We start from the raw sequence: 22,928 nt of genomic DNA on the forward strand, positions 1-22,928 counted from the left end.
TTTTTTCATATAAGGAAGATTTGGGGATTTTTTGGAAATGACCAAAATTCATTGGACAAATTGTGACTATGATAAGTGATGGAGAATGGATTTCCTTACATGACTTGAATTAAATCATGAAAATATGACTCTTAAATCATGAAACTTTTTTCTTGTATGACTCACACATTGCTCTGCAATTATCTACTTAACTAGAGTAAAACAAAAAAGTAACCAGAATGCAGAATGTTTAACATATTTGCATATTTTCTTATCTATTAGCTCACAGGCTAGAATAAGAGTGACTAGGGAAAAGCTCTTTTTGCTTCCTCCCATCCCAGTTTTCATTCTGTGAGGCATAGTATTGATGGGGACAATTGTAGCCACCTCTACCCCTGCCAAGCAAAAACCTCCTTGGATCCTGTTATTAATGTTGGTTAGTTTCTGTTATTGGCACATGTGGCCATAACTCCCCAAAGCTGTTTAATCCCAGGAATTCACTGAAATCAGCTGAGGATTCTTGCCTTACACCCTCAATAAAAGATGGTTATCTTTGTAAGATGTGCCTTCTTTTAAAATATATGCCTTATGCTTCTCCTAGCATCTCTTGTTCCCTGTAGGGTTTCCATATCACATATGTGATAATTAATTCAGCTGAACAGTATAACACAGTTGATCTTGCTATATTTAAAGATGTTACAGAGTGCAGTCTTGGTGTTCCATTAGTCTTTCCTGAATACTTGGTTCTGTTTGGAGAGCCAGATAAATGCTCATATGCAATTTCCTTATGTTGCACCCAGACACCTTACTTTCTCTCCTGAAAAAAAAAATTATCTTTGCCCTGGTCCATTTGAGTCCAAGAATACTAGACAATGAAGTGCAAAAACAATTCCCAGGGCACTTGGGTGGCTCAGTCGATTAAGCGTCTGACTTCAGCTCAGGTCATGATCTCACAGCTCGTGAGTTTGAGCCCAGCATCATGTTCTGTGCTGACAATTCAGAGCCTAGCCAGACTCTGTCTCCATCTCTCTCTTCCCTTCCCCCACTTGTTCCCTCTCTCTGTCTCAAAATTAAATAAACATTAAAAAAAAAAAAAACAGAATTCCCAGTAAAGGCTTTATCAGTGTAGCAAGTGTCCTAATCTTAGGCCTGCAGCCAGAGAAGATTCTTTAAGGATATTACCCAGGACTAGAAGAATGGAGTTGAATATGAGAAGTAGGCTAAAATTAAATGTGGATGAAAAGAAAATATAAGTTAAATTTCACAGCCAAGAATAGAGAGTGGAAGCAAGGTCAGTGGTAGGCACAAATCAAGTACCAAGATAGGGAACAAAAGAGGCTAAACCAAAACAGGGATAAGTGTGAAACCCAGAGTCCAGAGACTAACACATAATCAATCAAAATAGCTACTGAAAAGGCAAGATAAGAGAATGAAGGAAAGCTTACACACAAAGGTTCCAGCAAATTTGCACAATGTTCTGATATGATTGTGCTTTTTCTATGCCTAGACAAAGCACACACAGAAAGGAAGGAAGGAAGGAAGGAAGGAAGGAAGGAAGGAAGGAAGGAAGGAAGGAAGGGAGGGAGGAAGAAAAGGAGGGATGAGGGAGGCAACCTTGTTTTCAAAATATTAAACAGGGCAGGACTTTTTGGAGAAAGGTTCACTTGAATGTTAGAGCAGGAAAATTATAAGATGAACCTGGGACATTCTTTTGCACCAGAATGTAAGGAAGTGATGAAAAATTATGGGATCATAGCAAAGGACACACAAGTCACTTTAAAGTCACTTCACAGACTTTAAAGGGGCTCCTACAGACCAAATCTGGAACAATCTGAGCATTAAAATAACTTAATAATAGTGGCAGATTATAACCTACTGAAAAAAATAAGAATCCATGAGTACATCTGGAAGGAAGGAAGGAAGGAAGGAAGGAAGGAAGGAAGGAAGGAAGGAAAGAAAGAAAGAAAGAAAGAAAGAAAGAAAGAAAGAAAGAAAGAAAGAAAGAAAGAAAGAGAGAGAAAGAAAAAGAGAAAGCTCTTCCTTACAGTAGAACCCCAGCTAATAAATACAGGAGAAATGGTAGAATTAGAAAATCATTAACGGACACTGCAAGTAGTAGGTAAAAATTTGACAAGGAACATAATGTTACATAGTCTAATAGTATCTCTCCACATATTAAACTGACACCTCCCATTATCATGCACCAAGATCAACACGGCATCATTTCTGTGATACTCCTTCCAAAAATGAATGAACTGAATCTAACCATAAGGAAACATCTGATAAAACCAAAGTAGGATGTACTACAAATACGTGGCTTATAATCTAATAAAATGTCAAGATCAATAAAAGAAAGGCTCTGGGCTAGACTAGTCTAGAGGAAGAGAATTCACTAATGACTTAAAATTATATTCTGATGGCTAGAGTGTTCTGTGACTACAATTCTTGTAGTCAGTCTCTAGAAGGCCAGTCACCTTGCTATTCTAGCAAAGTTTAATTTTAAGCCTACCAAACTAAAGATCAGACTTCACAGACTGGTGCCCCCATGAAGAGAGTGACTCCTTGTAGGACACATCTGGGCAGTCTGCTAGCCTCCCAGGCCACACTCACTTTCGCCATTGGCTGCCTCTTCAGTCGTTACCCCTGATTCTATTCCAATTAGAAAATAAACACAACATCCTCCTCCACATGGTTTATTAAGGCACTACGTATCACTGTGTTACCTTACCTCCAAAACCAATGTTTTTATTTTAAAAAGAAAAAAGAAAAAAAAGGTGGATGAAGTATTGCAGATTAAAGGGATCCAAAGAGGCACAGCAATTAAATGTAATGTGTGATCCTGGATAGATCCTGGACTGGAAAAATAGAGCTGTAAAAGATATTTTGGAGACAACCAATGAAATTGAATATGTACTGTGCATAAGATAATAGCATTATATCAATGTTAACTTTCCTGATTTTGATAACTGTGCTATATGTAAGAGAATATTCTTGTTTTTAGGAAGTATACATGGAAGTATTTAGTGATAAAGGGGACTAATATCCCCAACTCACATTCAAAGTGTTTATTGGTAATATGTACATACATGTATGTGTGTGTGTGTGTGTATCTGTGTATATGTAAACACAAAGAAAAAGACACACATATAGAGAAAATGATAAACAGGGAAAAATGTAAACAATTGGTGAAATCTGGATAAAGTAAGTATATAGGAGCTCTCTGTTAGTACAGAGATTTGAAACTATCTCAAAATAGAACATTTTTAAAAATGGTAAGGCAACAAGGATATATTGTGGATAAGCATGGAATTGAGAAATATCCAATAACATAAATAAAAAAAAATCAGAGGCAATAGACTCAAAGATAAACAAAGTTTAAAGTACAGAATGTGAAGAGGTAGAAGATCAATGGAACGTAAGGGAAGTAATGTAATAATCCAGGAGTAAAGCATGAGCTTGTCAGACAAACAGGCTGCGGCTCTGCTACTTACTAAATTTTTCTCTAAGCCTCAGTTTCTTCACTTAAAAAATTTACATATATAAGCACTACAAAGTGTTAAACAGCTACATAGAATGTACTCAAGGAATGCTAGCTGTTATTCTTTTGATTAATAGCATCATCTTTGAACAATGCCATGTACACAGGAAGTCTCATTAAATATTGGAAACCTAAACACAGAATATGTCTAGATAGCAGTCATTTCTTCTAGAACAGTCAGGATGCAGACACTTGGAATAGTGAAATAGAATTAATACTTGAGGAGGCAGAAAACTGTTATTTATAAGTAAAATAAAAATATATAGCTAATTGAAACAGAAATTTTAATAGAAATGCAGTCAAATGTGCATGAAGCAACACACAGTATTCTTTCCTCCAAAAATGTTTTTAAAAATACAACCCCTAAAACAAATTTTAATTCAAAATATCTCTTTGATGAATAAGTGTGATACTTCAAGCTGCTCAAAAAGCAGGCACTAAATAAACTCAAGCTATTGTTAATGCAAATCAGCTACCTTTTACCGGCACATAAACTCCCAAACCACCACCAGGTGTGTCTTATTCTATATCTAGGAGATAATTAACCTTCAATTTCACATCAATCATCCAAGACACAGGAATGTTAAAAATCCTTTTTCTTTCACAAAGATTTACCATGTAAACTCTATAAATCTTGGACTGACGAGCAACTATAAGTACTATTATATGATCCTAGTACAGTTTTAAATTCCATATTCTTGCATACTTCCTGTACACCACCTAAAAACCTTAAATATCTATGAAGCATTATTATTACACCTATTTTAGAGATAAACTGAGACTTGCATAAGGTCACCAGGCTGTGTAGCAGCAAGGCTAGGATTGGAATCCATGTTTGACGAAAAAGCCTACACTGTTTTTGCTACAACATGCAGCAGTAATCTGCCTAATGGAACATTGTGGGTTAATTGAATGGTATCAATGCTAAAACAAGCATATCTCATTGTAAATGCATGACTAGCATATCATTTAGGAACTTCTTCAGATCACCAGATGGAAGGAAAATCAAACCTAAGGAACTCTTTCAAAAACTTTCCAAGTCCTGTTACCAAGAATACTTTAATCGCAACTGCACAGTGCTTAGCAGAAGCTATTTCGCTTCTCTCTCCATCAGCAAAAACTCAAACAGAATGAGAGTCTGGGCTCCAGGGACCATATCTTCCTAGCTGATGAATGCCACAGGGAGGCAAGGATGCTTCTATATAGAGGTAGCTACAGATTGTCAGCATAGTTAAGTTTGGAGACAATTAAATGTTAAAAAGAGATTACTACAGATGACTTTATTGGCATCAACAGCTTCTCAGGTTTGCTTTACACATGCCATGAACACAGTATTCAACAAATAATAATTATGCAATAATATTGTAACAGTTTTTTCCTGTGGAATTGGAGCAAACAAAAAATAAGCAGAAGGGAAGACGATGGCAAGATAGGTATGGAATAAGAGATAAGACTGTGGGGGAAATTTTACTGTCAGACACATAAATATAGGTTTACTTAATATTCTGTTTAATTGTGATTTTATGCAATTTCATAATGAATCCAATTAACCAACTAAATGAGGCCAGAACAGTATTCAGTCTACAGGGAGAAGTTGTCCACAGAGACACGTGTTAAGTAGGAAAACAAAATTCTGTATCTGATATGCAAAAAGAAAGTGTCCCTCTCATCTCTTTAAATCTGGTATAGAGGGACTCTTACACAACTTAATACAATTTGCCAAAATATTATTTCTGGTTTTCACTTCCTTACTTTTTTCCCATTTTGGACATAAAGTTCTGAAACATAAGACAAGACTGTATAAACCTTTCTTCATAAATACTAAAAGCCTAGTCCTTCTTTTGGCACATTAAACACCTAACATAAACTTGAGAAAAGTGTCACATTCCACTGTTCCATAAAGATTGATTCAAATGGCAGTCTGTAATCACTTCATTTGGAATTGGTCCAAGAAGTGACAGCTGATGGCTAATTTCAAAAAGAACACTACTCTTCAGTACCAGAATACCAATTTATCTGAAAGATCAACTTTAGGCTGTCAAATTGTTGAAAATATACTCCTATAAAATTTATGGTATTTTATTATAATTATGGCATAATTTCCATTACATTTAATTACATTATTATATATAAATAACATAATTATGTTATAATTCACTATAGTGTATAAATTACATTAATTATATAAAGTTAGCTATCATATGCATATCATTATAGCACAGGTATAATCATATCCATTATGTTATATTAAGCTTGTGCTCCATTGTGCCAAGTAATCTTATTAAAATGTATTGCTTAAGTAAAACTGCAAAAACTACAATATAGAGCCATTGAACATGTGATTCCTTTCTTCCCAACTTCCTCAATATCTAAAGGGTATATCAGAGAAAATTTTGTGTCCAAATATCAGAGAAAATTATATCCCCAAATACAGAAATACAGATTAGAAAATATGCTTCCTTATGTATTTAAGCTATTATTAGCTTATTTTTGTATTGGCTAAATAAATTATAGGGCCTTTTGTTCTGAAGTGAGTGTGGAAAGCCAGACTGGGGATGACAGGTTTTTATGGTACAAGAACCATCCAATCTGTTGCAGTCCACAAGTGTGACAGGAAACTCTGTTGCTCTCTCAGACTCCCTAAGGTTGCTCAATAATCTTGAAGCAGCTGGAAAGCCACATCAGACCCTATAATCAAATCAGAAGGTTCCCAGACAAGGAAAACTTCATGGTAATAGTTCCACTCACAATATTTGGAAAATAGTAATACTTGCTCTAGTTTTATTGAAAAAATGCATTTATGAACCCCTCTTCTCATTTTCCTTTTCCTCTTCCCATTCCCTTCCTCCTTTTCCCTTCCCTTCCATCCTCTTCCTGGACAATTCAATCCAAAAGCCATTAGGTAAAGTACAGCAAGGTCTATTCTGGTTGGTAGAAGAAGTTGAGCAAAGGAGCTTTGGTGGCCCAGAGCAGGGTACTAGAGATCAAGCAAGGTGAAGAGGCTATCTACATGTAAAAGCAGCCCAGAGCTGATCTGTAGAGGCTGAGAAGCTGAGGAAGAAGTTCTCTCAGAGAGGTAGCTTGATAAGCTGTTGAAACCAAAACAGGTTGAAGAAGGCTAAACAGGTTAGATAATGTTAGAGCATGGGGTCAAAACCCGACCGTTAAGCAGGGTGAGGAGATTGTCTATGCAGAGGAGTAGCTAGAGAGGCCTAGTTTGTAAGAGCCTAAATTTGGTGAGGGGGCATCTGTGGCAGTGGTAACAGAAAATTGTTTACATATAGGGAGATTGATCAAATAAGTAAATAACATAGGGATACTGAGAGCATCAGAAAAGGGACTCAAAATATGGAAATGGAGAAAATAATAATGAACTATGTTAAACTGGGTTAGAACTGGAGGCATCAGTGTTATCTCACGGTTTTCAAAAGATATAGGTATTGCTACAGATGTAAATGTGTGTATACGTTAATATATAGCAAAGGGAAAAGAGTAACTTCACAATGGAGAAGCCCAGAATTTGGAACACAACTTCAATCAAGTGTTCAAAATAAACATCATCAGTAAATGGAACAAATATAATCATGTACCACCTAATAGGATGAATGAAAAGAACACAGCCTTGCTTCTGTGATATTCCTATCTTTAGAAGTGTCCGTCATGAGGAGCACCCAGGTGGCTCAGTCGGTTAAACCTCCAACTTTGGCTCAGGCCATGATCTCACAGGTCATGGGCTCGAGCCCCACGTCAGGCTCTGTGCTGACAGCTCAGAGCCTGAAGCCTGCTTTGGATTCTGTGTCTCCCTCTCTCTCTGCCCCTTTCTCACTTGTTTCCTCTCTCTCTCTCTCTCTCTCTCTCTCTCTCTCTCTCTCTCTCTCCCAAAAATAAAAATATTAAAAAAAAAGTGTCAGTCATGAAAAACAAGTAAAGACTGAGGAAATGTCCCAGAATTAAGGAACTAAAAAGACAGGACAACTAAAGGCAATGTGTGATGATAAACTGAATTCTTTGCTATAAAGCACACTGTATTGGGACATTTGTTAATTTCCTGATTTTGATGGTCACAATGCAGTTATACCGGAGAATGTCTTTCTTCCCAGGAAATATGCACTAATGTGTTTAGGAGAAGATGAAACAACAGGTTGACCACTTACACTCGAATGTTTCAAGAGATAAAAACTTTTGTACTGTATTTTCAAAATTGATGTTTTTTTAATGCCTTAAAAATAAATGTTAAAATTATTTTTTTTTTAAAAAAAGACTGTATCTAGGAGATAGCAGATGTAAATTCTTCCTGGCTGCTAGATGAAGATACCTTACCTAATTTTTCAACTTTAATAGTCTATTTTTGTGTTAGTAATAATAAGTACTATTTTCAAGACTTTATGATTGCAAGTTAAGCAATGTGTATACATTATCTCATTTACTATTCCAAACAATTCTATGAAATAGATACTATTATTTTACTCACTTTACAAAAGAGAAACTCAGGAAGAGAAAGGTTAAGAAGTTTCCCCGGGTTTGTTTAGTTCATAACTGTTGGAGCCAGGATAGGAATCACATATGACTAACTGCAAAGTCTACGTCTTAAATATTACAAACTGCCTTTTTATGTCTAGAGTAATTGTTGGATTTTCTTTGTTTTGCTCTGGGTTTACATGGGTTTTGTTTGTTTATTTTGTTTTTCTTTTCATCTAGAGTATTTTATGGACCTTGACTCAGCAGTTCTGCCTCAAAGCTTCCTTCTCCTTGAAGCGTCTGTCACCAAAAGTCATTTCTCCCTTCCTCCCTTTATTGCCTTTGCACTTTGCATTTATCTTGTGATTCTTATAGCTCCATGTGAGCTCTTATAGCTCACTGATAAATATGTTTTATCTCCCTACACAGAAGCTTTACAAAGGTAAAGGCCAAGTCACACTCCACTTTTCATCCTTTACAAGCAGTGGTTGTCTAATTTTATCATGCACCAAAATCACCTGAAGAACTGATTTTAATAAAACAGATTACTGAGCCACATCACCAGTTTCTGATTCAGTAAGTCTAGGGTGGGACTCAAAATGTACTTTTCTGATAAATTTCGATATGGTGTTGATGGTGCTGGTCCAGAGACCACAGTTTAAGAACCACTGCATTGTATGGCTTACTAGTGTCTTGCCAAAGTAGCTGTATATTGTTTTAGGATTTACAAAACTATAATACATAATTTCTTTTGTTAGGAAAATGAATAAAGTTTTACACCATAAGATGGCCAACGGGACTGAAACAAGCTCTGGTCTCTAGCTTAGAGACCTCTCTTCTGGGTTCTTCTTGCCCTGTTTGCCATGCACGAAAAGCTGCCACAGAAATGGAAGCTGACAACTATAAACTACCCTTCCTCCCTTCATTCAGAGCTCAGATCTTTGGAAAAAGGGTCTCCTCTGAGCCCGCAGGTGTTAAATAAATCTCCAATCCACCAAGATCTCCGAGTGCCACTTGGTTTTTCCGCCAGGGTTCCAGCCTGGTTCCGTAACATATTTGGTTCCCTGACCGGGAAACCCAACCACACTGGCCTATTGTTGCCACCAGTCTGGGAGAACGGCGAGGCAGTGATGGAATGAGGAATCAATCACAAGGGAGAAGACGCGCCCTGCCTGAATTTCAGCAGTCTCTCACTCGGTCGCCTCAGCCCGGTCCCACTCCACCACTCCTGCCAGACTGGAGGAGACTTGGCAGGTGAGGACCTGCACCCAACATCAGAACCAGTAAGGCTGGGGCCCAATCTAGTCAGGCCCACTCGCAAGAGTGGAAGGGGGACCTGATCACTCCCTGGAGACCTCAGAGATCTCACAGGTAGGAATTCTGTAGGAGGGAATGTAATAACTTCTGGTGTGTATGTGAGTGTGAATGTGCGACTTGGTCTAGCTTACCTGCCGAGTTCAATTCTGTGGCTCCACGGGTGGGCACCCATAAGGTCCCCAAAAGCCCACAGAGTCTGAGTGAGCTCATCTGTGATTCCATGGTGAATGGCATACAGTCTATGGTGGCATCAGAATAGTTTCCAATCGTAAGTCACAAAGCTGAGACCCTATGGCTAAGCCTCACCCAAGTTCCTTCAGGACACGGCCAGATGGGCAGATGACTGGGCTGTTCATTAGAGGGGGCACCCCTATCCCTCTGTCTTTATGACTCTGCCTCATGGGAACATTATGGGGTCAGGACAAAGCAAAAAAGGGGTTTTTGAGAAACTATGGAATTAAGATAACCCTGACATGTTAAGGACCCTATGTTAGTTAGAATGGCCCACTTTTGGTGTAAGAGGGCCCTCTGAGGGAACCTTGGATGTCCCAATGGTCCTCTGCATCTGGCATATTGTCTCCTGAGACCCAGGTCACCCTGATCAATTTCCATACATCAACTCCTGGCTTAAAATTGCCCGAAATCCTCCGTCTTGGGTGCGATTCAGGCAAAGGTTTTAGCAAACTTATCCGGAGACTCACCCAGGGAACCAAAGAAGCAACCCACCACTCCCCTAGTGCTTGCAGGAGACCTGGAGGAAGATCCCATCTTTCTGCCACCTTATGACTCACCGGGCTCCCTCCCTGCTGCTCCTGAGCTTGAAATTCCTCCCCTGTCTGTCTCCTCACTGCAGCCACGGCCAATGTTGCCCATCTCTCCTCCCCTTCCGGACCTGGAGAACCCTCCCCAACAAGGTCCAGGAGCCAGATTGCACCCTCACCAGGCACAGGTGCTCTCCAGATGCCAGTCCACATCTGCCAGTACAAAGAGGCTCTCCCCTGGGGGATCAGAACAGGGACTGAGAAGCCCATAAATATGCCCAGCAGCAAGGGCATTCCCCTGGGGATTATTATAAAAGACCATGCAAGGCTTACATCCTGTTTGCTCCAGAGGCACAAAAGAACCACAACAAAAGGATGGGGAAGGTCTAGCCACCAAAAGGGGGGAGGCCCCAAACCTTCTTAGCAAGGGGTCAATGAGCCCACGGCAAGGAAAAAGGACATTAAAAGAATAATGTCCCACCCAGGGAAAGTCCCAGAAACCCAGCCAATATCAGGAGGAACCTTGAGAAAGGGACCTTATTGTTCTGGCTGAGATAGAACCAGACTGAAGGGGACACTGACTCTCTCTCTCCCTGTTCTTCTGCCTAATAGATGTAAGGGATTCTCCCTCATTTCCCAGGTTAACAGCTATAATTGGAGCCAACTGTGGTTAGTCTACCTCGGGATGGGGACTTTAAGGAATGTTCCCAAGCAGCTGCTGAAATTCCATTTTTTGGGGGGGAAATTCCTGGTCTTCTCTGGCCTAATGTGGACTCCATATTTCCACTTTGGTGGGAAAAAAAAACATGGTTTTTGCTCCTCTGTCTGAGTTAAGGTTTTGAATTAGGTTTTCCTTCTCTGCCTTCTACTGGAACCTTGCCTCTTCTGCCTTCCCCTCCCCCTGCTGTTTCTGCACCACCCTGGGTGTGGTCTACATAACTGGTTCCTATACCCTCCTCAGTGCCTCAGGCACCATTGGCTCCTCTTCCCATCCTCAAGGTGTAAGGGTTAAATTGTAGTGTAGGGCTAACGCTTAGCTTGAAAGATAACAACTTTGTTCTGACACTAAAGGTCAAAAGATAACAGCCTTGCTTTTACTCTTGTAAATCATACTTCATACTCTTGTGAATCAGTCTTTACCAATGAAGGAAACAAAAGCTCAAAAAAAAGAGCATCAGAGGTCAAGGAGATCCACTGGTTGCAACTTAGCGGCAGAAAATCTAAAATAATCACCTCATTCAATAACTGTTTCTGACTCATCTGGCAACTGTTTCTAACTCATCTGGGAACTGTTTCTCTGTTCTGTTCCCAGATAATGATAAAACGATGTGATCGGCTTTAAAAACTCTATATCCCGGCTGTTTGGGGCCACACTCTTATCAAGAGTGTTGGTCCCGATCAGTCGGCCTTGCCTCTCATTGTAATAAACTTTGTTGCGACTGTCACTGGTGCCTGTAGCATTCTGTTTCAGGAGTCATGTGGATGCAACAAAGGTCAAGGAGTAAAGTCCACCCCTTGGACATCTAGGTCTTTCCAAATAGAATAAATTGCTAAAGCTGTGATTACTGAACATAGGTTTGTGTTTTTAACTTCTTATTGCAGAGAAATTAAGGCTATTTGGACCTAATGGAAAGCATGCTTTGTACTTAATTGGTTCATGAATTTACCATCTAAAAAATTCTGGTGTAAACACCTCTCAGTTGGTTACTAAGTCCTCAATTGGAGACTAAGGTTTCCTAAGAGTTAAAATTCTGCTAAGTGTATTTAAGACTGATGGAAATACAGAAAGCAACCCTGTATATAGGAAAGTAGGAAGTATGTAAGAAAGATATAAGGGATGGAAATCTGTTTTTGTTGATAGTAGAAGAAAATAATTTTGTCCTAAATGAGACTGGTTATTTGGAGAGAAATGGCTTTGGGACAAAGTTTGAAGGCAAAGGAGAGTTGTAGAAGGTTCATGAAGGGAAATCTTTGGAAAGAAATTTTATGTGTGTTCAGGATGGACTAAGGTTGAGATTAATGGAATTTTAAAAGTACACTGGTATAAGGTTGAAATTCTGCTTTTTTTCCTGCTCAAATGACAAAGTTTTCTTGGACTATTAATCTGCTCTTGATAAGACAATGCAAACACAGGTTTGTCTTTCAGGAAAACCAAAGTTTTAGGTTTCATCTTTATCAGGTCTTTGATTACTTAGTTAAAACTTCTCAATGTTTAAGGAGCTAGGTTTTGGTAATAACTATATAATGGTATACATTCACCTTTAGGATCTTTTATTGCCACCTTGGTTGAATAAATAAAGTTTTAAGATTTGTAATGACCTGTAATCCTATTTAGGATGTACTTGTAACTTCCTATGGTTTTAACAAACTTCCCGGGATTTAAATGGTAAATGAAGTCTTTTTTGACCAATTAGGCCCTTTTATTTGGGAAGCTAAGTTATTTGGAAAAGCACTGTCATACAATGGTAAACCTTAGGTTGTATTGCACAGGTAAATGCTCCAACTGCCCAAATATATGTACAATTCCTAAAGTTTTAATTTTTTGGTATAAGGTCACACTTAATATTCTGATTATTTGAAATGCTTTGTGTCACAGAAATAACCAAATTTCTTTGTCATTGCATCAAAATGAACTCTCATCATATCTTTAACAATGTTTATTTCTGAGATTTTGTCATTTATAATTGTTCTTATTTTCTCACAAAACGTGTTTCTTCTTCAACGAGATTTATAAAAAGGACTTTGGGGACAAATACAGATGTTCAACATCTTTAAGATTAATACTAAAATGGGTAAGAATTTCCAGAACTAAAAAGCTGCATTCAAATTGAACAAGAATTAGGAACATGGGATTAAATGAACTGAGGAAGATTATAGTTTTGTGATTCTTGTTGAAAATATCGCTGGTTCTCTAATGTTTGCTCTTCTAAATTAAATAAACTTTCTCTTAAGATATCTATGATATACAGAAATGTCATAAAGTATTCATTTGTAAACTGAAGCATTTATCTTTTCTCTCTCTATAACTCCCCTGAAATTCAAAAACTCTCAGTGAGTATTCTTTCTTTCAAGGCAATTAAAATTGTTTGCATAAATTTAATAAGAATCTGTTCATCTTGTAACAGTTCACCATTGGAAATACTGGTTATTTTTCCAAGGCTTTGACTGGAATGTCTTATTTGAGAGTGACATTCATAGACTCAGATATGACCAGACAACTTTAAGGAACTAAGGTTGGCTTTATGAAACATGGAGCCATAAAGCCCCTTGGAAATGTTGGCCTGATACCTTGCTTCCAGAGTTCCCAGCAGCCTCATCAGGTGAGTAAAGAAAGTCACTTCCCGGCAGGTGCAGGAACCTCAGGATATCTTGGGGACTTCATGAAGAGGAATTCGCCCAAATCTACAGGTATTGCAGGCCTGTCTGATGGCAAGTATTTGGCTTGGCTTCTGGTCTGGAGAGGCTACTAAAAGTTCAACCCGGAGATTCCTTATAAAAGTTTCCATCAAAGCAAACTTTAAAAGATCCTCATGATCAATCACTATTCCTGCTGAGCTTATGTAAATAACCAGGCCAGGTTTGTTAAGACTGGACTTGTTCTACAAATGCATTGGTCTCAATTTGGCTATCTCTGGAAAGCGGGGTTTAGAGAGAAAAACTATGCTTCAACAATGCACCACTATGGATGTTAAATTCTAGTTCTGATTGTCTTTAAATGTTTGTTGTTTGCCTAAACTAGACAATTTGAGGTAAACTTCAGAAAAATTGTCACAATATTTCACGTATAGATAATCTTCTGTGCTTGTTATTCTGTGGGGATAATAATAAGACCCCATGGTCATATGATTACTTAAACAACTGGAAAACAGGATGGATCTCTAAATATGCAAACCATATCTTCCTTAAACCTGATCCAACAGTTACCAGAAACCCACCCCTTTTGAAGACTTGGAGATGGACTTTACAGATATACAACCAAATAGAGGATTCAGTTTCAGGTATCACCCCATGGGTCCATCACTCCAGAGCTCAGAAGGCCAACTCAGAGGAACCCTCAACCTAGCGAAGTGATCCAGATCCAGTCAACCCAGTTAAACTGACCCTCAAAAAGACACTGACCCCTGAGATCTTCAACCCTGCTCCAGCCACACCCCAGAAGCCGGCTGGCCTGTGCACGGCAGAAACTTGAGGAATCAACGTGTGGACCGAGCCCAGGGTTCAGATGCAACTCTGCCAGCCCTTGCCCCTTACTTGTGTCATAGCCCTGATCTTGCCTCTTGATGTTGGGCTAATAGAGGCTGCACCAACAAACCGGACATGGAATGGATGGCAGACTCCCTGGGAACCTTACAAAGCCAAATAAACTCCCTGGCAGCAGTGTCCCTCCAAAATAGGTGAGCCCTCGACCTCCTCACTTCAGAAAAAGGAGGGACTTGTATCTTTCTGGGGGAGGAATGTTGCTCTTTTGTAAACCAATCAGGAATAGTCAGGACTAAGGTTAAGGAACTCAAGGAAAGAATTCAACGCAGACAACAGGAAAATATCAGTCAGTGGAGAGGATGGGATCTCACAGATCCTGGGCATCCTGGCTCCCTGCCCTGGCAGAGCCCCTCCTTTCCATAATTTTACTTGTGACCATCAGCCCCTGTATACTAAATACCCTGGTACGTTTTATTGAAAACACTGTTGCTCGCCAAACTGCAGCACATATCTTAGCCCTCTGAGGGTACCAACCCCTAGAGCTAAAAAACGATGCCTAATAAAAGATTTTTAAACAGGCATCAAAGGGGGGAATGTTGGGAAAATGAATAAAGTTTTACACCATAAGATGGCCAACAGGACTAAAACAAGCTCTGTTCTCTAGCTTAGAGACCCCTCTTCCAGGTTCTTCTTGCCCTGTTTGCCGCGCATGCGAAAACTTGCCACAGATATGGAAGCCGACAACTATAAATTACCCTTCCCCCCTTCATTCGGAACTCAGATCTTTGGAGAAACGGTCTCCTCTGAGCTCACCAGTGTTAAATAAATCTCCAATTTATTTAACAAGATCTCCAAGATCTCCAAGTGCCGCTTGGTTTTTCCGCCAGCATTCCAGCCTGGTTCTGTAACACTTTGAATATTATATACCTTTATATATCTAGGCTATACAACAACTCTCACTATATGGCAACAATTAATTTGTTCCTCTATCCTTCCCATCTTTTATTCATTCACTCATTTACTTCACACATATTTATTAAGCATGTATTATGTATCTGGTAATAGAGATACAACAGTGAATAAGTCAGAATGGTTCTAACAAAAACTAATAGTCTAGCAGAAAGAACAAAAGGACACTAAACAGGTGAGGCAAAACAAATTTCTCTACCTCCACCTCTATTTATTTTCTATTTTGTTTTTCGGGGAGCAAAGAATTAGCATAGTAACACACTCAAGTTATGCTATAACAGGTTAAGCAAAGAAAGATCTGTTTGTATCAGAATTTTTCACTGTGAAGTACCTGAAGAGCCTAAACTAATCTTTAAAGATATGCAGAGTTGAAAATATGACACTCTCACTAGCTCCTCGGGGACAGCAGATGATATCACTGAAGGAGAAGCTAAACAGATAGGCACAATAAAAGCAGGAAGAGGTGGGAAGACCATACAGTAGAGACCCCTTACTCCCATCAGGGATGTACTCTGTATAAACAGATGGTAAAGGAAAACAAGGGTTTTGCAGGAAACTTGGGAATTCATGTACATTCATATTGCCCAGAAGTAAACTTTCTTCTTGAACATATTATGGACATATGTAATGATTTAGTCAAGTTATTACTTACAGTGTCATGAATGTCAGGCTAGAAGAAGTATGGGATATAATGAGAATACATGATAAAAATCCTATTTTAGGGAGTTTGTTTCTCAAAGGAGGGAGAACTTTGAACTGAGACCTAAGGATGAGTAGTGATTTGCAGGCATGGGAGTTTGGACACAGGGAAATGGAAGGGATGGAAAATGGGCAAAAACCTAAGGAAGGAGAAAGTAAACTTTGACAACGACTTTAAAGAAATCCAAAAGAGAAAGAGAGCAGTGGTATGAAATGAGGTTGGAAAAGCAGACAGGGACACCGATATTTGACTTTTAGAAACCTGACAACAGAGATAATGTCAATAAATTTTATAGCTTTATTGCCAGGAAGAGAGTATATGCTCAATAAAGGTAGAATAAGTGATACATAAATGAATGGATACATGCATGAATTAATGAATGAATGGAAGAAAAGAGTATATATGGTATCAAAGACAAAGGCATACAATGCATGGCATGATCTGGAAACAAAACACTAAATGGACCAACATAACAAAGAAAACAAGCCTGTGAGACTGACTCATGCAGTTCCAGACCCATGAAAGGGCTAAGAATCATCTTAATTATTCTTTACTGTACAGATGAAGAAACTGGGGCTGGTGAATTAAGGTGACTTCTCCAAGAACACAAAGCTAGTAGTAACTAAACCAGGACTTGAATCTCCTGATGCCCAAAAAAGCTTTCCACTATTCTCATGGCTTGTTCTATACCTAGAAGCATAATAATAAGTCTCTAACAGTCACTAGGCAGGCAGATGCCAAGCACATAAGAACCTTATCCCTAAATGATGCATAGCTAGCAGCTGCCACAATTTTTTGCAGCTTTAGGACATAGCTTTGGAGATCCAAGAAAAAAGCCATTCCTCCCTGTCATCAGATTCATTTAAAGTTAAAAAAAAAAAAAAACAACACTGTTACTATTCCTTGTCTATCTTCAGCCTAAAAGGATTAATACAAATGATATACTGAAAACAGCACAAAATAATTTTGAGAGTACTTGAGGTCAGACTGTCATGGGGAGAAATCTCTCCAAGCAGCTATATGACTACCTATAACTCACAGGAGGTTAGTCAATAGAATTCTGAAAGGCTGACTCCACATTCTGTTATTCCTTAGGTAACTACTGTTTGTCAGAAACTTGGACAGACTCTAATCATATATCACAAATGCAGGTTTTGCCCTGAGTGACCTTCATTTAATCTATTTTATTTGTACACTTCTCTTTCTCTGCTGCCCAGATTAACTAACAATACTATTACCTAAACAAATGGCATATATTTGACTTATTTAAGCATCATATGTGGTATTAATCCAAGTGTTACAATTTGGTTCTCTTTTTTAATTCTTGCATTTTTAATGATATAAAATTCTCTATTAGACATCTTCATTACAGACATAATATGCCACCACTATGTTCACTAAGGTCGCCACAGAACTCCTGATTGTCAAATACAGTGAACACTTCTCCTTTCTCATCAGTCTGGATGGATTTTTCTATTGCATTTGACTCTGATGATTACTCCTTTCTTCCTGACAATACCACCTTGGCCACCCTAACTATTCACTGTCCTGGCTCTCTTCTAAACTGCTTGTTTTTTAATTGAAGTATAATTAACATACAACGTTATATTAGTTTCAGGTGTACAACATCACAGTGCTCTTATAATTCTATACATTACTCAATGCTAACCATGATAAGTGTAGTCACCATCTGTCACCATACAATGGTATTTTTCATCTCCACGTTTTATTTCATAGCTGAGAGTTTATGCTTCTAAGTTTCCTTTATCTATTTCTCCCATTCTCCCACCCACCTCCTCTCTAGCAACCTTCAGCTTCTTTTCTGTACTTAGGATTCTGTTTAGCGATGCTTGGGTGGCCTAGCTGGTCCAACTCTTGGTTTCAGCTCAGTCATAATCTCACAGTTTTGTGGGTTCAAGCCCCGCATCAGGCTCTGTGCTGGCAGTGCAGAGTCTGCTTGGGATTCTCTCTCTCCCTCCCCCACTCACACTGTTTCTGTCTCTCTCAAAATTAAAAAAGTAAATACACTTAAAAAAACAAGAGTCTGTTTATGATGTGGTGTGTGTGTGTGTGTGTGTGTGTGTGTGTGTGATGGAATATTACTTAACCATAAAAAAGAATGAGATCTTGACATTTGCAGCAATATGGATGGATCTAGAGAGTATTATGCTAAGTGAAATAAGTCACAAGGAGAAACAAACACCATATGGTTTCACTCATATGTGGAAATGAGAAAAAAATCATTTGGCTCTTTTCTTCTAAATTTCTTGTATTGGTCAAGCAACATGATAGGTACAAGCAACACTATCCTCTTTTAGGAAGTATCAGAATACCTGATTCTGGCCTACATTCCTTTCTGAGGGATTTCCTACATATAAACTATCCCAGCCTGCCTGGTGAGTGCTGAGGAACCTGACCAAGATTGGTCAATTGCTAGACTAGCCAGGAGGCTATGAAATGGCCTAGTAAAAGAACTCTGCTTTATAAAAGTGGTGATAGTCTAAATCAATCACATCTTCTCAGTTAAGAAGTTTCTTAAAAAAGCAGAAAAAGTCAGTTATAATAATGGCAGGAAGAACCCGAAGCTGAAATGAAGAATTTCATTTAGCATAGTGGTAAAGACTAGAGTTGGGAGCACTGTCTCTGAGGGTATGGCAAGATAACCTAGTAGTTAATAACAACAAAATGACAATAATGATAAAGGCTTATATTTACTGAGCCCTCACTATGTTCCAGACAAGGTAAAAAAAAATTTACATGCATTATTCCATCTCTACTTTACAACTACCTTACAACTATGAGGTAGGTACTCTTCTTATCTTCATTTCACAGAAGAGAAAACTGTGGCAGGGAGAAATTAAGGAAGTGCACAAGGTCACTCCCTTAATAAGTATTCTAACCCACATTTGTTTGATTCTGGAATCCTTGCTTTTAACTACCTTCCTGAGTTAGAGCTTGTTTTATGTCTGAAATGACATTTCAGGCTTCATACAGTGTTTGACATCCCTGCCTTTTGTATTTGCATCTTAATTGGTACAGCAAACTCTTATTACTTGAGGAAAATGGAACACAGGATAGGTGAAACTCTGGTCCTAAAAAGTATGCTTTTTAGGCATACTTTTCAGGGCTGAGTTTTAGAGTACCAAGGCCTCGAGTTATGTTTTCTGATCTTTGAATCATTATCCATTTAGATTTATCTTAATCACATTCTGACATCCTACTCTGCATCAGTTTCATCATCATTCAATAACTTTTGCCATGGAAAACAGTGATGATAATGGAGGGAGAAAAGAAAAATGCTAGACCATGGGGACATATATGTAAATATCTTGGCCTATGCAATTCAGTAAATATTTACTAAATGCTATCTACATGCATGCAAATGTACACATGCCCATGTGTGTTTTTCATCTAGCCACCTACTTATTCAACATAACTCAGATTGATAAAAAAAAAAAAAGTTACAACACAACATAACTGTGTTATGTTCATGTCTCTCAATCTCTGTAACTTCTCATTATCACACTGTAATGTATCAGAGTTTACAGAAAAATCAGAAATTGTGTATGTATACATGCAGCATGAGGTCATGAAAAGATTGAGAGATCTGAGTTCTGGTATCAATTACCATTGACTAGCCTACCTAGCCTTACAAAGATCACATTACCTTTCTGACTCCAGTTTCCTCACCTGTAAGATGGGGTGACTGAAGAAGACAGAACATAAGAGACATTTAGATATGAAGTTCTGCTATTTTGTAATTTACTTTTTTTTGACAAAATGGTAAAATTAATTGCCTCTCTTCTACCAGATAGAAGCAGGTATACCCTTCAACTATGTACCAGTCAATTTCTAGAACTTAATAAAATGGTATACAAACAAGCTTACTATGATTTCAAGAATAATTTTTTGTGAAGGGCTGGGATCAGACCTTTTTATCAAACAAAATATTAGATAGGAAGGAAGGAAGGAAGGGAGATTGGGAGATTGGAAGGGAGAGAGGGAGTGAGGGATGAAGGAAAGAAAGAAGGAAGGAGGGAAGCTTTGTTATAGAAAGGGTGAAGAGAGCCCGATCATCAGATCCATCAGATCTTGTCTGAGTCAGAGTTATGGAACCCTACTTATTTACAGTAAACATAGGTTTAAAACTATGGCAAAAAAGAGAGGAGAGCTCAATTAGTCAAGTAAATACTACTGTCTACCCACTATGTGTATAGCAATATACAGGTGTAGACAAATAGCTGTACCCTCTCCTCTCAAGTTGCTTACAGTCTTCATGAAGAGATTAGGCATAAATTTAGGAATTAATTTTAAGAAAACAACAAAGCAAAAAAAAAAATCTGGGCAAACAAGGTAAATCTAGGTTCTGAGGAAATACACAGTAGAGAATCACTCAGGGTCCAAGAATGTTATTTAACAGAACTCAAAAAAAAAAAAAAAAAAAAGATTTAGTATAAAACACCTATTGAGCAAAACAGATAATGGCAGTCAAGGAATTTGGCACCACAGAGGTCATTGCTAATTTTAACAAGAGCAGCATCAGTGAAGTGTTGAAGATGAAAATGATTCGTTTATGTCCCCATAGCATTTATCACTTTGTAAGCATTTTATTTCCATATGTGTTGATTCATTTATTGTCTGTCTTACCCCTATTAGAATGTAAGCTCTATAAGGGCAAGGAACTTACCAGTCACTTTCACTTCCGTATTAGCAGGGTCCTAATAGTGCCTGGAATTGTTGGTTCTCGGTAAATATTTGCTGAATGGTTGAATGACCACATATTATGCGAGGCATCAGGATAAAGTAAGGATTAAAAAATGAGAATCACACAATTTCTGTCTTTGAGAATTTACAACCTAATAAGAGACATATACTAGTTCACAACCAACTATATCGCTGTTTTTCACATTTGAATAAAGTGTGTAACTATTTTAAAAGAAAAAATAATTGAAGTATAAAACACTGTCATGCTGGCAAAACATTTTATTATAGAATCATTTAAGAATGTACAAACATAAAGCTAGGTATAAACTACTAGTGTTCCTATACAACTACAAAAACTGAAATTTAAAAATTGAATAAATCAAAACTATAAAAATAATAAAATTCAAATTAACATTAATCTAATGTGATGAATGATACTATCTTGCTGAAACTAGGCTGCTACTTCCAACATAAAGGACACTTACTACCACCATACAAATTCTTTTTTATTAAACATGTCTTGATGTCTCTTGGCCTTAACTTGGTGTATAGCAGTGATTATGAATTAACTCCACTTCTGTTCTCTTTATAATAGGTTGTGACATTTAAAGAGTACCACTGGTCTGCAGCAAAACTAAACACAAGCCCAAGTATGATCCTTCCAGTAAATCATGCAGTAATGCTCAGTTATAAAGTGGTTATCCAGACGATCCAAATTAGGCTTTAAATTTGTTTCTTTTATACTATGATTGAAAGAGAAACCCAAAAAAGTTTTCATTGTCATAGAAAATTTGCAGCACTTAATATATATCTAACTCCCCTCCACCCATGGTCCTAGTTCCTCTACTTTCATGTTACTAAATCCTAAGTAAAGGATATAAAGGGGGAAAAAGATACACATTAGAATCAGACAAACCTGGATTTGAGTTCTAGCTCTGCCACAAATTAGCTGTGAGACTTTGGACAAGCTACTTAACTCCTATGAGATTAAATTTCCTCATATAAAATAGGGAAGTAATACCTATTTCATAGGATTCTTGTAAGAATAAATTAAATTATGTATAGAATAGTGCAGGACACATTAAATATAGGTTTACTTCTCCATCTCCTGGTTGCATTCTCTTCCACAGGTCTCTCCTATGTCATCACCACTCATGGTGAATTTATTCCACAAATATTTATTGAGCACCTCCTATATATCTGTCAGTGCTCTATGTACTATGCACACAGAAGAGAACAAGGCTCCTGCTTTCAGGGCGCTTGCATTCTATGAAATGCCTGGGCCAGATGGAAGCAATGAGATAAACATTTGAGATTGATATTAGTGAAATACAGCTAGTCCCAGGCTCTGGATTATGAGATCAACTATAAAATTTCAAGATTTACTTGTTTGCTTCCAGGTCAATGAGCCTGAACAAGCTTTCCAACCCTTCAGGAACAGTAAGTGGAAACTTGACCACATGCAGGTCAGTAGTAGATCCATTTTTAAGTTAGCATTACCTTCAAGCTGGAAGGCTAAAGGTTCCCTAGCTCTAAGTCTGATTAGTAAAGAAACAATTTATACTGTTATACTCTTAAGAGTCATCAATTTAGTAATTCATGACTAAGTGAATATAATCTTAAGAAGAAATGCAGAGACTTCAGGGGACAGTGGGGAGGGGTAAAAAATACTATGAAAAATTAGAAAAAAAATGGAACTAAATAAACCATTGCAGGTTAAGGTAAGTTGATCATACTACAACACAAAGAAAGTAGAGGCTGACCTGTCTCTGGGGCAAAAGTCATGTTCTCCACAAATACTGTCAGAACAACCATGCCCTTCCCAAATAGAACTGAATAAAACCAAAGGAAAAACAAAAACTGCATAAAATAGAAATCTAAGTAAGAAACTGCAGAAATATTTGAGAAAAGTAATAAAAGAAAGATTCTTCGAGCTATAGAAAAAAAATAAGATCATTTGACAGGCTGTAGAGAGGGGTGAAAAAAAGAAAAAGAATCAAATTCTCTGCCCAGATTCTAAGTATGTGGGAAAAAATCCTTTTAGTTAGTACAGAATTTAATTATGAAGAGAACTACTTTATATGGAAATACTTTTTCTAGCATTTTTAGCAGCCTTTGGCTAGCTGTCAGCAGAGATGGGCCAAATTCATGATGAGGTCATTTTTCTCTAAACTATTATGATATCTCTGCCCAATTTCACAGAAATGTTGAATCACCTCATAGCATAAAGTAATTTCTAAAGGCAATGAGTGAAGAGGTGTTTTCTGAATCTGTGACAGCACTATCCCATTTCAAAACTGTG

General features: G+C 37.9%; 1 protein-coding gene across 2 annotated transcripts in view; it reads right to left on the reverse strand.

The window, feature by feature from the left end:
* The window catches only part of DLG2 (discs large MAGUK scaffold protein 2), a 2,057,646-nt gene that overhangs the window by 1,735,960 nt on the left and 298,758 nt on the right, over positions 1–22,928 (reverse strand). The gene's annotated exons all lie outside the window — the stretch shown is intronic.

This window comes from Acinonyx jubatus, chromosome D1 (assembly GCF_027475565.1).
Source record: "Acinonyx jubatus isolate Ajub_Pintada_27869175 chromosome D1, VMU_Ajub_asm_v1.0, whole genome shotgun sequence".
Classification (NCBI taxonomy): Eukaryota; Metazoa; Chordata; class Mammalia; order Carnivora; family Felidae; genus Acinonyx; species Acinonyx jubatus.